This window comes from Pteropus alecto, unplaced genomic scaffold (assembly GCF_000325575.1).
Source record: "Pteropus alecto unplaced genomic scaffold, ASM32557v1 scaffold195, whole genome shotgun sequence".
Lineage (NCBI taxonomy): Eukaryota > Metazoa > Chordata > Mammalia > Chiroptera > Pteropodidae > Pteropus > Pteropus alecto.
In genome coordinates, this window is record NW_006438073.1 from 5,568,982 (window position 1) to 5,584,213 (window position 15,232).

General features: G+C 51.9%; 1 protein-coding gene and 1 pseudogene across 2 annotated transcripts in view; both read right to left on the minus strand.

Moving 5' to 3' along the window:
• Positions 1 to 15,232, minus strand: part of AGPAT4 (1-acylglycerol-3-phosphate O-acyltransferase 4) — a 99,537-nt gene that overhangs the window by 42,938 nt on the left and 41,367 nt on the right. The gene's annotated exons all lie outside the window — the stretch shown is intronic.
• Positions 14,950 to 15,065, minus strand: LOC112482334 (annotated as a pseudogene).

Genomic DNA, 15,232 nt, shown 5'->3' on the forward strand with positions numbered 1-15,232 from the left:
TATCTTAATTCCTTTTGATAAAGCTGGCACCAAGCAAAGTGCCCGGCATGTCATATACATTCAATAAATATCTGTTAAATAAATAACGAATGAATAAGAGTTTGTGGAATTTTGCTGGCACAGTTCCCTTCGTCTGGAATTCACAAGGCTCTCTGGTTTGAAGTCCCGTAGCGAAGTTACCTTTATCTACCTGTCCAGCTCAGACACACATCTCCCTGCTCCTCATCGGGTTGTTGAATTTTCATCCCGCCCTTCTTTTGACTTAAATTTGCCCTGAAAGCATTTAATCGGGAATTCTTTCTGCTGCTATGCAAAGACTTGCATACTGTTAACATAAATAAACAGTAATAATGATCACACAGGTGGGTGTGACCTCAAAGCCAAGAGATACTTATGTTTAACTTGGATTCCAGTTGCTAAATGTTTGGAAAACGAGTTCACACTCTTGAGATGATGTTACCTTCTCCATTCTAAATACATAGGCTGGAAGACGTGTTTTATTAAAATTTTTCCCAGTTGTATTCGGAGGATGTGAATGCATTTCATCTTCATCTTAATTAATGTATACAAAAGGGACTGGTGTGTTTATTAACATTTTGTTCATCTTTTTACATAAATGTAGAATATATGTTAAACACATCTGAAATTTGAGAAAATGGACTCTAAGTTGGTCTGGGTAAAAGTTTCAAACTTTGCATTCTCAAAATGTCCTTCAGTCGGTCCAGCATTTCTACTTGCCATTTTAATGGGTTTAATAACAACGAATGCCTACAATTTAATATTCATATTTTGATTTATGAAGTGATATGAATATTTAAAATTCAATTTTATAGCTGGCTCCAGCCTTGCAAGTACTTTGGTCACTTGCAAAAACCTCTCTTTCCTTCTATATTTACCTGCAAAGACAGTTATCTAGAAACAGCACCCAGTTCTCATTATCTCATTATCTCATGATTAAGTTTAACTTTCCCAAATTTTACGGATGCTAATTAAATCTAAAAAAGCAAGCAAAATGCCAATCAAAGCTATAGTTGTTTGTCATCAGCAGCTGTTAAGAAACCATTCCCTTGAATTCAAAATACTTTTATGTGCTATGGTGTCAAGCAGAGCAGATGTACACTCTGACATGGTTGATAACAGGCAGGATTTTATTTCCGGAATTAAACACACATTTGCAGTGACCTTAGGCTTTGACGATTTTTCATTCCTATCTTGTCCCCCTAGTCATTACCTCATATAAGAATAATTTCTGCTGCAGTTTTAAAAAATCAGGAAAAGAAAGAAAAAAGAATCGTGCCCCACATTTGAAAGATTGCGGAGTTTAACAACACACTCGTGTGACGTCATTGATTAAAAAGCGCTGGGGAGACACGGCAGGCGGGCCTCGGTCCCACCGCGCGGCTGGACAAGCCAGTTCGAGGCTCTACTCGTGGACACTCCACACAGTGGTGACTTGTCCAGGGTCCCTGGCGCGCCCGCCCCTTCCGCCCCTGTCCGCCCCGCCCCCTCCAGGCGGCCGCACCACACGCAGCGGATGTGCACGTCCCACGGGCTCCTGTCTCCTGCCAAGCCGCCCTTCCGGCCAGGCCGCAGGACCTCAGGCCGCGGAGCCGAATGTCCAGGACCAACCGAGGGGCAGGAGGGGCGTCGCCTTTCACCTGCTCCCTGCGCTAACTTTGGCAGTAACTCAGGCGCCATCGGCAACCACCGCGAGGGACGCCTTAAGGTCAAACGCAGGAAAGAGCATCACTCTCCTGCCAAGGACCAGGGTGGGCAGAGGCGCGGAAGCACAGCTCATCGCATCGGGCAATCGAAATTGCATTCGGCTTATTTCTACTCGAGATGTCTCCAACAGGTGTGGAAGGAAGATGAGCTAGAAAAATACCTGATTTTAAAGCCAGAAGCAATAGCATTTTCAGGAGGGCGGAGGGGTGGGGGGGAGGGGAAAGGTGGCACGAAATGTCCTATTGGCAGAAGACAAAAAAATAAAAACAAATTGAAGATAAATCGGTTCTGAGAAATACAGGGTAAAAGCCGTTGCAAGAGTTAAAATGGCAATGACAGTAACGCCACATGTGCCGACGTGAAATTCCTGTTCCTCCCGGGCCTCCTCGTCCAAACAAGACGCTAAAACAGTCCTTTCAGCCTTGCGGTTCTGGGACGGGGCGGAGGGACGCACTGCTTGTTCCGTTAACTACAGGACAATGTATACAGAGGGAACAGAAGATTCTGAAAGGGGGAGAGAAGGCGGCAGGGCACCCCGGGATCTGGAGAGACGGGTGGCCGGGTCCCTGGTGCTCACGCATATTCTCTCCTACACCCCTGATGAGGGGTGTGGGTGCTGGCAACCTGAGGATGCCGATGGGTGGAGAAAAGCTTACTCTCTCCGGGTCAAGGACCAGGGAAAGGGCAGTTCTACAAGACACGAAACCTTCAGACACTAACCGCCCTACCCCATGGAAGAAAATCCTCTACCTCCAACTCTCCCGCCGGCTGGGTGGTGTCCAAGAAGGCCGATTGGGAGCAGGAATTTTCACCATCTTCCAGCGGTAATGAGCTCACCCGACCGGACGTGACCAGGCCCCCTTCCCCCGCAGCCAGAGCGGTGAGTCTGGATGCCCACCTTTGCCCCACAGAACCAGGCACCTTCCATCCCTCCCTCCCTCCAGGGTGTCAGCAGAGGTACACTGGGGAACCTGAACATCCACCCCATCTTCCTGCTCGTTCAGCGTCCCTGGAAATCTGCTGAAACAGATTTGGATAGCAGTCAGTCTCAGGACGCAATGCCCACAACGTCCAGGCGTAAGTGAAAATCACTGTGCGTACTAAGAACCAGGAGAGTCTCGACTTTGATGAGAAAAGACCAGTGACACGCGCCCACACCGAGAGGTCACAGATGTTGCAATTATCTAACACGAACGTTAAAGCGGCCACCATCGAAACGCTTCAACGAGCGACGGCGAACACACACCCTCCGAGGAAGGGAAACGCGGAACGCCTCGGCGGGGAAGCAGCAGAGACGAAGGCAAGTCGAACGGAAATTTTAAAATGGAAAAAGCAATAACCAAAGAAACTCAGTGGATGCGCTGGGCGGATAGAGAGGACAAGGAGAGAATAAATGACTCAAAGACAGAACAAGAGAAATTAGCCAGTCCGAGGAAGAGAGAGAAGGGGCTGGAAGGTGGACCCTTCCAGAAAATATAAAGCTGTTATCTAGTCACTATTCCCAATGCAGATGTGAATTTAAGAGACTTGTGTTTCCACAAAATATTCGTAGGCTGAGTTGGTCTCTCGTTTGCAAAGAAAACTGGGCAATCTAGTAGTGATTCTAGAAATCCTCTGGAGGCAAAATTGCTAGAATGCCTTTTGCCGCTTAAAAGTGGCCATGGCATCAGTCGCTGACGAGGTGGGGGCCTCTCTTGCTCCCAGTGTGCTGGTCTGTGCCATCTGTGCCTAACACGGGGCGGGTCATGTGGGCAGACGCCAGGGCGCTGGGCCATGCCACGAAGATGCTATAGATCTGGGTAAACACAGGCAATGGGAAGATAAAACAAGTATTGTGCACTGAATTCATTCTTTTGACAAATATATTTCCAAGTCCTGCTAGGCACAAAGCATGCTCTGTGCAGCTGAGACACGTGTCTGAAGTCTAGACAGAGGTTCCTGAAATAGGTAAGGTGGGGGGCATGCCGAGTGGGGGCTGGAGAGACATGACGACAAACAACCAGCATAAAACAGTACGTCAATTAGTGTATTTGAAAGTGAAATTCCTCTGGTAAAAAAAAAGGGTAGAACAGTCCACGGGGGTGGGGACAGAGTGGCAGCTGAATGCGGGTCAAGGGAGATGGACCGTCGCTGACAGCAAAGGCGGTGACCACGGGCAGAGCAAGGGGAGCCCTCGGGGAGCAGCAGAGCGGGCAGTGATGAATTCCGAGCCCCAGGTTGGACGCCCAGGCAGGCGTGGGAACCCCAGCCTGCAAGCTTGACCAGGAGCCACAGATTTAGAGATCTGGATTGAGAGTCGACCGCCGATGCCTTGAGGGTTTCTGTCTTCCGTATTTGTGCAGCGGGGAACAGGGATCGGGGATCACTCCCGTGCACGATCTCGTTCGAATCGAGGGTAGGCTGCGTTCCGGTTCTACTCAGAAACCGTCAGACTTGGTTTAAAAACAGGTTTTCCAAAACCCAAGTATATATTTTACATTTCAGCCTTTATCTTTTATATGAACGTTAGCTACCAAACGAACGAAAACGCCATATTACTAAAAAGTAACCTGTTCAATATTCGGACAAACCTTTCAAGACGTTCTGATGTGTTCCTGTATGTTGATCACCTCCGTGGTTTTGCTTCCCGTTCTTTCTTAACTTGAACTCCTTTGTTTTTAACAGCTCAACGCCACACACACACACACCCCAGACAGTACCATCTGCAGATCTGCAGGGCTTTTTTTGCCCCCAGTAAGACATACAACGACTTCTATTTCCATAGGTCAAATCTGAATTCACTTAAAACAACAATAACGCCTGTCTGTGATGAGCAACTTGGTTGAAAAAATAACTATCGTTCATCACTTAGATTTTCAAGATTCATGGCTAGAAAAGAAAATTAGAAGAAATGGAAAATAATTACACACACTCAAAAGGAATCTATTTGGTGCTGATTAAATAAAGAATTCTTTTCCAAAGTATTTACATAAGGCACACAAAATTAATTTGAATTCTACCGATTCATAATTTATAACAATTCAAACAGAAGCCGAGATGAAATGCGTAGCTGCCCATCAGCAAAGAATAATCAGATGGAACAGTGTAATCAGAACCACCACTGGGAACATGAGCAAAGTGGGAGAATATCACCGTGACCTCGGGCCGTCGATTCCTGGGAGAAATGCATTCATCCAACAAGGAAAGCTGGCATCGTCAAGGAAACAGAAATGCACACCAAATGGAAAAGTCGGGTTGCCCATAAATCAGCTTGAAGCCCGGTGATAAGAGGTCAGGAGGGGCCAGAATGAGATGCATTCCTCCTGAGTCTCCTCACTCTGGAGAACAGCTGAGCAGAAAGGCTCCAGGAGGGGAGGACCACCCCCTCCTCCGCTGCACGGGGAGTAATCCACGAGCTCACGCCATTTCTCGAATAGCCTGTGATGCTTACGTTCCACGGGCTGGACAAACGGGTTTGATCACCACACACTTATGAGGAAAAGGGTCGCCAAGACAACTAGAAAAAGTTTTCGCAAGTTTAACTATAAAACATGTTAACAATTCCAACAAAGGCAAAGAGGGGAGGGACTTTTTGTTTCCTTTGTCCCTCATCTTGACAGTCAGCATCCAGTCTTAGAGCCAGCAAGGAGCTTGGACCAGTGGAACGGAACATGGGGAGTCGGGGAGCAGAGGCCAGGGGAGACCCAGAGCTGCGGAGCAGACAGGACAGGGCCGAGCCTGGGCACTAGCGCTGGCTTTGGAGGCCACTTGGGTGGCGAGGCCCCATGGAAGGTCAGAGGCCAAGCCTCTGTTCGTTGAGTGATGAATGGAGCCGATCGAGGCGGAGATACACACGAAGCGTCGGAGACCAGGCAGGACGTGCTGGCGCACAGCAGGACGGGGGGAGTGGCGTGTTCAGATCCCAAGGTGACAGGCAGAAGCCGAGGCACCAGCTTAGGCAAGAATGGAGGGAGCTCCGGGGTAACAGCCTCCGGCTTCTGAGCAGGCCTGAGGAGGCGGAAGCCACCCCCGGCCTGGCCAGCGGAGGCCCTGCAGGTCACCTGCATGTCTGACGAGTGGGACAGCTTTGGTCTGCTCTATGTATAGGCCGTGGCAGAAGGCCACCAGCCTCGTTTCTGACTCACCGTGCCTCAGAGGAACTGCCCGAGACTTATTTAACTCTCAGGCCAGTAGTGACATGCCGAGTGCCTGCAACTGGCCACCAGAATTCTCCTGGAAAAGTATCATATTTCAAGTCGGAGTTTTTCAAAACTCTGCCTTTGTCGGCTGGCCAACCTGTTCTGTTAGCTCTCCTTAGATAGAGTGAGTTAAAGGCAACCAGGTCTGCTGACTGCAGTTTTGAAAAATCAGTTCACATCCAGCTTGATACTAACTAACCGTCATTCCTTTGGCGAGGCTATAACTATGCCCTTTATATACTATTTCAAATATTGATTTAAATCCCCAAAGGATTTCTCATTTCTACGGCCCCGAGTACAATTTTCATAATATTAAATGAATCTTCATAATTTGGCATCATACACTAATGATCCTATTTAATGTATGATCCTACCCCTATGTTCTCCAGAGCATTGCATTTCTAATCTGTCGCTCAGTTTGCAAATGTCATCACAGACCTGGGGTTCCACATGTCTGCACGCTGAGACGTTTGCACAACCCAATGGACACATCCGTGCCGGCCTCGAGCTCCTGGAGGTCAAGACTCCTTCCTTCTTTCTCCGCCTCTTCGCACACACCAGAAGGTGCAGAGTTTACATCCACACGCGGTGGCAGCGGCTCAGCCTGAGCCGCCCCTGGGGACTGCATGCGGTCAGCTCGGTTCTTCAGAGAGGCTGCCCCTCTGGGGTCTGTCTCTCTCACACACGGAAAGGGCAAAACCAAATTTTAAACCCACAGTCACTTCCTTCTGGTCCTCAAAGATCCTAGTCTTTATGTCTGGGGGTCAAGCACACACGTGAAGCACGGAGATGCTTGCCAGGGCTGAGTCTGCTCATTCGAACCACCAGATAGAGTGACCTTCTCGCCTCCAAGAGGAAACAAAACCCCACAGTTTCCCAGGTTCCTGCCACTGCCTCCGATTCTAATAGCTCAATGTACAGGCACTGATCCACCGCAGCTTCTCCTTTTCAGGTAGATGTGCTCATTCCTGTATTAGTGCTACAGCATCGCTGCTCAACACGCATCAAATCAGATGGAACAGACGAGCACCGGTCACTCCGTGCACAGGCGGCATGTTTTTGCACGCACCCTCCCGTGAAGGGCTGCCGGCCTCTCCCTGCCCACAGAGCCAGGAAGCTGTCCGGCTCAGACACGCACGCCTCTCTCTTGCTCTGTGTCTTGCTGATGGGGTTAGAGAAAACACACCAAAAATGACATTCAACGAACATCAAATTCACGAGGCTGCCAAGAGCGCGTGTCCCTCTCGATGTGACGAGGCGCCTTCGTCGTCTGAAAAGGAGGTCGCCACTCGGTTAGACCCAAATATAAATCAGCGACGCCTGTGTCGCAAAAGGAGCTCTGGGCCCGTGCTGGGGTCGGGGGGTCGGGAGGTCGGGCGCTCGGGTGGGAATGACCCCGGCGAGGAGGCGGTGCTGGCAGGCTCTGGGAGGACAGCTGAGAGGAGACCACAGCCAGGCCCGCTGTCCCCAGGCAAACTCTGCAACACGCACCCGCCTGCACCAGGAGGCAGACGACTCCACGGGGCCTTCTAGAATTCTCATCCAGAATTCTCCGCGGTGCGGTGACCTGGCTTTCCAGCAGGCCTCCCAACTCGCTCCCTTTGCTCCGCGTGCGAAAGTGCCAGAAGGGCTCCCGCAGCAGCGTCTGGTCCGGTCCGACTCTGTCTTTTAAAGTAATTTCCTCCAGGGTCCCGCCCCGGCCCTAACTTCCTCCGCGCTCTCCTCCTGCATCTCCTCCCACCCGCCGGCCCTGCTCTCACGCTGTACTTGCTCATGGCCCAGGCTTCCCCGTACCCCTGTACCCTTCCTTTAGGGCTCCTCATGGCTCTGGCCCGACTCAGCACGTCAGCCCTGAAAGATGCACAGACCCACAAGGAGACATGCCTGGGAAGACAGCGGGGTGTGCGGGGGAGACGCGAAAGGCGGGGTGCGCCCCAGGAGAACGCGGCCATCCCCTGGGGAGCCACGGGTGGGACAGGCAGCTGAAGGGCGACGCGGGGCCCTAGTACCTGCGGTTGGAAGCGGGGTTCCAGTCACCTCTGGGTGCCCAGCCACGAGAGCACCGTGCCGGGACGTGATAACAGTAGCTGCTCAGTAAATGTGTCCTGAGTCGAGCTGAAGGGCATCCGCTGAGTGCGCTTGCCACAGATGTATGGGGTGCCGGTGGAGGAGGCTCGGGGGGTGAGTGGGGTGGGGGTGGAGAAGGCTGATTGCGATGCTCCAAACCCATCCAAGTCCGGGACAGAGGCCGTGGCTGGCATCTCCCCCAGGCCCAGCCACGCGCATGCGCACCCGCAAGCAGGCGCCTGGCTGCACCCCGACATTCTCTCGCCAACCCTGCCTCTAGCTGGAGATCCGGGACTATAACCTGCTCCTTTTCGGCTTAAAGAAGTGGGCGGCTGGGGTACAAATGGTACGTGAATAACCGCATCCTTGTGAGCGCCCTAATGATCCCGGTGGCAGTGAGCGGCTCGCGGCCCCGGGAGAGGACGAGTCCAGCCGGAAGCCTCCCCCGCCCCGCCCGCCTGCGCCGGCCCACCTGGCACGGCCCTCAGTCAGGGCACGTGGGCCTGCCCGCCCCCCGGGACCCGTGCTCCCCGTTGTCACCGGCACAGGCCCCTCTCCCATCAGACTGCAGCTGGGGTCAAGAACGAGCCTCTGAGGCGTCTGGGTCCCCGCTCCCCCCAGCTCCTCTGTCCCAGAGCCTGTGCTGTCTGACTCCTGCAAAGGCCGGGGGACTGTCCGCTCGCCAGCGGCTGGACGCCCTCTGTGACGCTGTGTCTTCGTCTGACCAGCTGGACCCACACACTCAGGGTGTGCATGTGTCTGGGACAAGGTCACCACAGGATACTCTTCCTGTCCAGAGTGACAATGCAGCTAGTGGTGAGCTGGACAATGTTTCACGATCAGCTCTCCAGGGGGAGGGAAGAAGCCCTGATTGACAGCTCTGCCACTTTCACGGCCCTGTGGATTCCGCTGTCAATTGCAACTACTGAATACAGAGTTACGCAGCATTCCCATGGCACCCACAGGTCCACCCAAGTAACCTCTGGGGCGGAGATAACAGTAAAAATGCAGTAAACTAACTAGCAAGTAGCAAGCGTTGAGTCTTTAGTAACTTTGTGTTATAATATAACATACTTAAGTTTATCGGGGCTGTGTTTAATAACTGACTTGGAAAATTGCTGATATTTTAGCTGCTGGGTCTGGTGGCACTACTGGCTATAGACACAAGCTCACGACGCGGATTGTGCCAGGGGCTGGAGCCAGGGCGGGGAGACCCCCTTTCCTTCCTGGAGGCGGAAGTGATGGGGAGCGCGATTCGAAGCTGCTGGCAGCCACCCTTGGCGAGAAAAGCCCACGTGCTATAGGACAGACTCATCAGCACAGGGAAGCACAGTGACGACAGCAGTGTCTGCCAGCGTCCCAGCTCCCTGTGCCAGTGGATGCTGGCCCTCGCCACCCTCCCCGTGGCTGGGTGTTAAGCTAATAAAGTCCCGATTTGTGCTTAAGCTGGCCGGGCTGCAGCCGAGAGACCTGGCAAACTTGCCCCACCCCCTCCCCTCACTCAGGATGTCCCGCTGCCTGAGCTCTGGCTGACGCCATAGCCCCCTGGCTAGTCTCGCCTGTAATAACTTCTGCCCCTCGAAAGTCCTACCATACTTAGGTCTCTTCTGTGTTACCGAAGAATGCGTTACAGTCTTACGTTTCCCTCCTACGTGTGACTCTTGGTTTCAGAGCTGAAATTAGATTCAATGAACAGGTTTGGGCTCATTAAATAAATATGACTTGGAAACAGCAAAATGCCCTGAGTCCGTCTGGGCCGCTCGATCACCCACACCCTTCAGGTTACATCAAATTATCTTCAGGGGCCAGCTGGATAGTCCGTGGGGAATGAGGGCTCACGCCCGGCTCAGAGTGGCGGCCTCGTTCATTCATTCGGCCGTTACAGAGAGGGCGCTCGCTCTGTGTAGGGACAGTGCTGGCTGCTGGCTGCAAGACGCTGGCCCCTGATCCAACGTCACTCTCCCGGGGACGTTCACATTGCCAGGGACGCACAGGGAGGGAGTGACACAGCTCTCCGGGGTCTGACGGGAAAAGCAAGCGTGGGCTTTATCAACGATGCAGGCCACACTGTCACGGGACATAGGTGTTATAGGAAAGCGGTCACCCTGGCACCTACCAAGTGTCTGTGGAGGGCATCACTTCATCCCTTGAGTGTGATGGTCCCTCTTTTAATTCCAAGAAAATAACCATAAGCATCACACACACATTAGTTTGAGGCAAATGACAGGAAATAGAGTTTTCCATGTTTACCTCTCTGCCAGTAATTCCCACATCCGGTCAGGCTGTGGCCTAAACAATCATGCGTGTCGCATGGAAACGACCTCGCAATGCAATGCCAGCCAGGCATGTTCGCCCGCTAAACAAAATGCTCACTTAAAAAATGTCGTTGAATTTATACAGCTCCCTTCTTTCCACTCAGAAGGAACTAGCAGCAGAAGCGACGCACGCGAAGGCCACACTTACAAAACGCAGGATGTTTCGCTGTGGTGTTTGCTCAGAGGACCTTCAAACGGAAACGTCACATTAGCGTGTCTGTCAAAAGACGCTCCTGTTGAAATGAGAAGGGATGAGCTCCGTGCGGCCTCGGCTTAAGATCCGCCACAATGAGCAGAAGAGAAAACGCTGGCTCGTTTTCCTCGTTCTGGAGACGGGCTGGGCCTGGTCATCTGCCCTTGGACCTCGGTTACGGAGACCACCATGTCGGCTTGCCTGGGGCTGCCCCGATTTTAGAACTGGGGTCCCACACCTGGGGAAGCCCGTCAGTCTGAGGCACACTGGGAAGGCGGGGGCCCCCCCCCCCCCCGCCCCAGTCGCCCTGGCGCAAACGGGAGCCACGCAGGAGGAGGAGGTGGACGGGGGCGTCTTGCCAACGCTGCGAGCCCTCTCCTCTGTCCCGCCTGTCACCCTCTGCCAGATGGGTCTGTCCCCTTGTCCTAAAAGCATCATCAGGCCAAGTGGTCACCAAGGAGGCCCCGTTCCTAACTCGCGTTTCCTTACCTACTGGCCAGGTTGAAACGTTATTTTTCTTGCCCAAAGTTTTGACTTCCGTTGTCTTAAATGTCATCTGCCATGTTCCTCCCTCTGCCTGTATAACCAGTGCCACCCCGGCCTCTCCTTCCGCTTGTGAGCACGCCTTGTAACACCACCGACTCTTGATCTAGACTACACTCTTTTCCTGAAATAAGCCTCCACATTCTTCTGTTATATGCTGAGGGTTCGTTACCTCATCGTGAAGCCCCCCAACGCGCCGTCCTCAGCACCCAGGGCAGCAGGCACCCCGCCGTCCTACCTACCCGGAGACCTTCCCTGACAGATTCTCAAGGCGAGGAGGAATTCTCGGAGTCACGGGGACAGCTCCAGCCCAGATCGGTCGTTCGGAGGCCACTCGGCGAACACTCCCCTGAGTCGTCAGTTGGCCTCCCCCGGAGTTCACAGGAGGGACTCAGCGGTCACTGAGCTCTGTGGTCCGGGGACAGCTGCCATCATCACCTGGGGTCCATGCTCATGTTTTTGTGCTCTTTCTCCAGATGCCCAGCTCCTTCCTTCTGAGGTCACGAGACGCACCTAGTTCCTCACCCACTAAGCGGACGGGGAGAGTTCCTCAAGGGTGTCTCTCTGGCCCATCCTTCCACGCGTCCCGTTCCCCGGGTGTCACCTCCCAGGTCCCTCCATCACGTCCCCGTCACCCGCGCCACGTTACCAGAGCTCCCTGTCCAACATGCTCCCCACCACCTGTCCCGCGCTTGCCTGACACAGTGCAGAACAGCAAGAATCCTTCATGCTTTTATAGCACATTAAAATCTATGTCCCTTGTTCTCCAATTGAAAAACCAAAGCCCCAGGCAGCCGGGGGGCTTGGGCCAGCCCCGGGCAGGCAGGCCTCCAGGCTCCAGATGCAGGACGCCCCTATCAGCCCTACCCAGAATGGGCACGGGAGCTGTGGGGGGCTGCAGAACACCCCTCCGCTCGGGGCTCTCCAGGGGTGGAGCTACAGAACTTGAGATAAAACACCAAAGCATTTCCAGGACATTTTTCTCCAAAACGCAATGTGCAGGTGGGGAATACTTTTAATCCCGCTGGAGACCTGGGATGGGACCAGAGCAGAAATGCCTCCTGGTAGTTCCCTCTAGACCCAAGAGAAACTGAAACGGAGGGAAAGATGGAAATGCTTTTTGCCGTTAATGTTCCCTCTGCTTTGGAGCCTGGTTCTGTGAAATCTAGGTCCCCCTTGCTTTAAACCGCGCTGTTTAAATTCCATCGGCAGTATCCTAACGCCCGAACCCTAGGCTAAGGCAGTGGTCTTCGGATGTTTTCGACCGTTTAAATAAAAAAACGAAATACGCACCCTTACCGCATGCGAATTTCACACGCATAAAAATTTGTTCGATATAATTTATATTATATAAAAATTTCTTTTATCCATCTGTATGATAAAAGAAACCGACATGAGAAGCTCTAAGGTTTTCTTCTTAGATGCTAACGGTTTTTCGTGCTTACCTCCTTGGCCATGCCCACTCCCTTTGAAGACCACACACAGTTGTCTTATGAAGTTACAAGACACCAAAGTCAAACTTAGAACCTAACTGGAGAGCCGTAACTTAAGTCGCGAGTGAAATTTAATACTTGTTAAACCAAACGGGCCCCTTGGCTGAGAATTAACTTATTTATAAGCCACATCGACAGCTAAGACACCTCGCTGTGAGGCAAGCAGCTGCTCGTACGATTCAGCATCACACCTGTCTTCCTAAATCTGCTGTTTCTTTAATAAACCTTTTTGAAATTTAGAGTGGTTAAGCTCCCTAGTTAAAATAGAAGGTCATTTCTCATACCCAGGATCACATGTATATTCTTCTACGATGAGCAAAACGTTCACATTTATACATGTATACGTACACACACATAAATTTAAAATACAGAAATGGACTGTTGCTCAAAATAAACCAGGCATGCTCTACCATGGTTATATCACTCTTTTGAACAACCTTTTAAGAGTCCAGTATCCTCGCCTATTAGTCTCCTTTTACTGAATCAGCGGCACAAGATGAAACCATCTGGATATAAATATGCTTCTAATTTCCAGGGTATCACCCACATAATTGCAATATTTTGTGATGAGCTGAGCTACTCCCACACTGACGTCATCGGATCTCGACCCGAGAACTTTCTTCGCCTCTAAATAAACAACGAGGTGCTGGCACAAAGGGCTATTTTTGTAACACGCTTCGTGTGGAAAAGGCCAGCCAAACAAAAGCCTTCGTTCTAGATAAAACCGTCTCTGCGGGATCTGAGGAGGAGAGGGTGCTGGATCCGAATGCAGTGGGGGACGTGAGCTGGCCTGGACGGCCTCCGTCACAGGACCGTGTTTCCCAAACTTCTGCACGCAAAGCAAGGAGAGGCAGAAAAGGTTCACCATCCCTTCTGTGGCCAGAGAGGTTCCGACTGAGACCCGGGGACTATGTCACGTGCAGGCAAAACCTGGCCCCGATTCACTCCCTCGCTTCCTTCCCGTGTCACCTCTGAGACCTTCCTCCGGGTGTGAAGGGCAGTTTAATTCTCGCCTTCCTGGGCAGGCTGCTTTGGTGGTGCGCCAAGGCAGTTCTGGGCTTGGATCGTGTACTTAAAGAGATGAAAATAAAGTGCCAGTCGAAAACACAAGGGCTACGGGATGAAAGACGCTGACGAGCCTTTGTCTCCACGCATCGGGGCATCCGCCTTTGTCGACGAGCCTTTGTCTCCACGCATCGGGGCATCCGCCGAGCCGCCTGCCTGTCACTGACTGCTGCCTCTAGGCGAGGTTTCCACGCAGAGCTGCCTGCCTGTCACTGACTGCTGCCTCTAGGCGAGGTTTCCACGCAGTTTGTCACCTTCCTCCCCACCCGTGTCACCAGCCCCACTCCACTCGTTTGAGTTCCCTGACCTCAAGAGGTAGGAAGAGAAATTCCGGGGCGTGGTCCATGAAGGAAAGTGAGGCCTCCCATCTGTGTTCGCTCTCGGTCCCTCAGTCCCTGGCGCTGGGGGAGCAGGAGTGGGCCGAGGGGGGCGTGGGGGCGTGGGGCAGGGTACCCAATGCCGGGCAGTAGCATTTTTGAGTCCGTGGGGCTTTCCTTCACACTTTACTGCCACACAGGAAGACAAAGACTTCGAAAGCAGAGCGCATTGGTTTTGGGGGGCTGCCAGAATGGAGCGCTGCCAACTGTGAGGTTAAGAACGGGGATACCACCTCGCAGTCCTGGAGGCTGGAGGCCAGGGGTCCAGCTGCGGGCGGCGTCGGCTCCTCTGAGGCCGGGAGGGAGAATCTGCTCCAGGCCTCTCCCCCAGCGTCCGGCATTTACCCTCCCTGCGCCCCACGTCACCTTCCTCCGTGCATGTCTGTCTCTGTGTCCGAATCTCCCCTCTTTATGAAGACACGTTCACACTGTGTTAGGGTCCGCCCTGACGGCCTCATCCTAATTTGATGATCTTCAAGGACGCTGTTCTAAATAGAGCCACATTCACAGGCACGGAGCGGGGTGGGGGGTTCTGACTTCAACATCTTCCAGGGGAGGGGACACAATTCAGCCTATAACACTGTCAAAGCTCATCACCCTGGTCACCATCCCCAGCTTGGCAGAGTTTTCACCAAAAAAAAAAAAAAAGAAAAGAAAAGAAAAAAAAGAGAGAGTTCGAATGACTTTACCCGCTTGATTGCACAGAAGCTTCGCTCCAGTATCTACCCTTTCTGCTTCCTTCCACAGCCATCTCTATTTCCTTCTTTGTGGTGTTGGGGTTAGTCTCCCCCCATCCCCGCCCACCAATATATAAAATATATGAAATATAAGACATTCAGAAAATATAAAGGTAATTAAAAAAAAAACATCTCTAATTACAACTCCTAAAAATAGCGCTCTGATAAATTTACGTCTAGTCTACAATTTAAAATTGGTTTCATATTGTACAATTTTGCATCATGCTATTTTTAAAAAATTTATTATTATTATTTATGCCCACAGCACTTGGTCTTCCTAGGTGGTCTCCCATCCAAGTACTAACCAGGCCCGACCCTGCTTAGCTTCCGAGACCAGACATCGGGCTTTTTCAGGGTGGCGTGGCTGTGGACCATGGACCGTGGCTCCACTGGGGCGTGAACCCAGGACATCATCATGCTATTTTAATTAATATTATGCTTAGGGTGTTACGTGGTTCAAGGACATAGTGACCCAGCTGGGTATCTTTCTATAAAAGATTACATGTGAATAGATTTTTCAAAAAAAAAAGAAAATCAAC